A 2,500-nucleotide genomic window follows, 5' to 3' on the forward strand; every position below is an offset into this window, starting at 1 on the left:
AGGCCCCTATAAAGCCGATCGTAAAAAAGACTAAGTCCCCCGGGTGACCAGGCCCCTATAAAGCCGATCGTAAAAAAGACTAAGTCCCCCGGGTGACCAGGCCCCTTTAAAGCCGATCGTAAAAAAGACTAAGTCCCCCGGGTGACCAGGCCCCTATAAAGCCGATCGTAAAAAAGACTAAGTCCCCCGGGTGACCAGGCCCCTATAAAGCCGATCGTAAAAAAGACTAAGTCCCCCGGGTGACCAGGCCCCTATAAAGCCGATCGTAAAAAAGACTAAGTCCCCCGGGTGACCAGGCCCCTTTAAAGCCGATCGTAAAAAAGACTAAGTCCAGCGGGTGACCAGGCGTCCCGAATCTGTCGGGGGTGACCAGGTGGCCGGCCCGCTGGACGGCGCTGAATGGGTCTAAATAATCGGAAGGGGGCTTAAGTCTGCAGCAGGGGGCATGGCCGGAGTCCATCCCCAGGCGGGGGGCATATTTCCCGGGCAGGGAGGCTTGGATCCCCCTGTCTGAACCGAAAGCACTGCTCGCGGTCGAACCGGGAGCCGGGTGCCTCAGACGCCGCTGCTGTGGTGCTTTTCCCCTTTTCACAAGCCTGGAGGCTTGGCCCAGGCCTAGCAGGAGGCATGCAACCGCCTGAGAGCGCTCCCGGGGTGAAAAAAAGACTTTTTCGTTTTCATGGAGCTTTTAAGGGGATGAATCCACCCCGCTCAAGCCCAGGCAGAGCTCCACAAGCTGGGCTTGGATTCCAGGTTCGCTCCCTTGCAGGCACCGGGTACGGAAGTTGCGGTGGCGTATCTCCGGGTATGTGGGAGTACCGAAAGTCGAGTGGTGTGGTCCCGGGTATGTGGGAGGACCGATTCTGGAGTGGTGTGGTCCCGGGTATGTGGCAGGACCGAAACTCGGGTGGCTTTGTCCCAGGCACGTGGGCAGGCCGAGTCAGCGGTGGCGTGGTCCCGGGTACGAGGGAGAGGCCGAAACAGGGGTGGCCTCTCCCCAGGCACGCAGGGAGCCTGTCAGAGGGCGGCCAGCCCCGCAGCTGTGCGGGGGGCGCCCTCGGCACCCCGGCCTGCCCCAGGGCAGGCGGGGGAGCCTGACAGAGGGCGGCCAGCCCCGCAGGTGTGCGGGGGGCGCCCTCGGCACCCCGGCCTGCCCCAGGGCAGGCGGGGGAGCCTGACAGAGGGCGGCCAGCCCCGCAGGTGTGCGGGGGGCGCCCTCGGCACCCCGGCCTGTCCCAGGGCAGGCGGGGGAGCCTGACAGAGGGCGGCCAGCCCCGCAGGTGTGCGGGGGGCGCCCTCGGCACCCCGGCCTGCCCCAGGGCAGGCGGGGGAGCCTGACAGAGGGCGGCCAGCCCCGCAGGTGTGCGGGCTGAGCCCTCGGCACCCCGGCCTGTCCCAGGGCAGGCGGGGGAGCCTGACAGAGGGCGGCCAGCCCCGCAGGTGTGCGGGGGGCGCCCTCGGCACCCCGGCCTGCCCCAGGGCAGGCGGGGGAGCCTGACAGAGAGCGGCCAGCCCCGCAGGTGTGCGGGGGGCGCCCTCGGCACCCCGGCCTGCCCCAGGGCAGGCGGGGGAGCCTGACAGAGGGCGGCCAGCCCCGCAGCTGTGCGGGCTGAGCCCTCGGCACCCCGGCCTGCCCCAGGGCAGGCGGGGGAGCCTGACAGAGGGCGGCCAGCCCCGCAGGTGTGCGGGGGGCGCCCTCGGCACCCCGGCCTGCCCCAGGGCAGGCGGGGGAGCCTGACAGAGGGCGGCCAGCCCCGCAGGTGTGCGGGCTGAGCCCTCGGCACCCCGGCCTGCCCCAGGGCAGGCGGGGGAGCCTGACAGAGGGCGGCCAGCCCCGCAGGTGTGCGGGGGGCGCCCTCGGCACCCCGGCCTGCCCCAGGGCAGGCGGGGGAGCCTGACAGAGGGCGGCCAGCCCCGCAGCTGTGCGGGCTGAGCCCTCGGCACCCCGGCCTGCCCCAGGGCAGGCGGGGGAGCCTGACAGAGGGCGGCCAGCCCCGCAGCTGTGCGGGCTGAGCCCTCGGCACCCCGGCCTGCCCCAGGGCAGGCGGGGGAGCCTGACAGAGGGCGGCCAGCCCCGCAGGTGTGCGGGCTGCGCCCTCGGCACCCCGGCCTGCCCCAGGGCAGGCGGGGGAGCCTGACAGAGGGCGGCCAGCCCCGCAGGTGTGCGGGGGGCGCCCTCGGCACCCCGGCCTGTCCCAGGGCAGGCGGGGGAGCCTGACAGAGGGCGGCCAGCCCCGCAGGTGTGCGGGGGGCGCCCTCGGCACCCCGGCCTGACCCAGGGCAGGCGGGGGAGCCTGACAGAGGGCGGCCAGCCCCGCAGGTGTGCGGGGGGCGCCCTCGGCACCCCGGCCTGCCCCAGGGCAGGTGGGGGAGCCTGACAGAGGGCGGCCAGCCCCGCAGGTGTGCGGGGGGCGCCCTCGGCACCCCGGCCTGCCCCAGGGCAGGCGGGGGAGCCTGACAGAGGGCGGCCAGCCCCGCAGGTGTGCGGGCTGAGCCCTCG

Source organism: Atractosteus spatula, unplaced genomic scaffold (genome assembly GCF_055471065.1).
Source record: "Atractosteus spatula isolate fAtrSpa1 unplaced genomic scaffold, fAtrSpa1.hap1 Scaffold_40, whole genome shotgun sequence".
Classification (NCBI taxonomy): Eukaryota; Metazoa; Chordata; class Actinopteri; order Semionotiformes; family Lepisosteidae; genus Atractosteus; species Atractosteus spatula.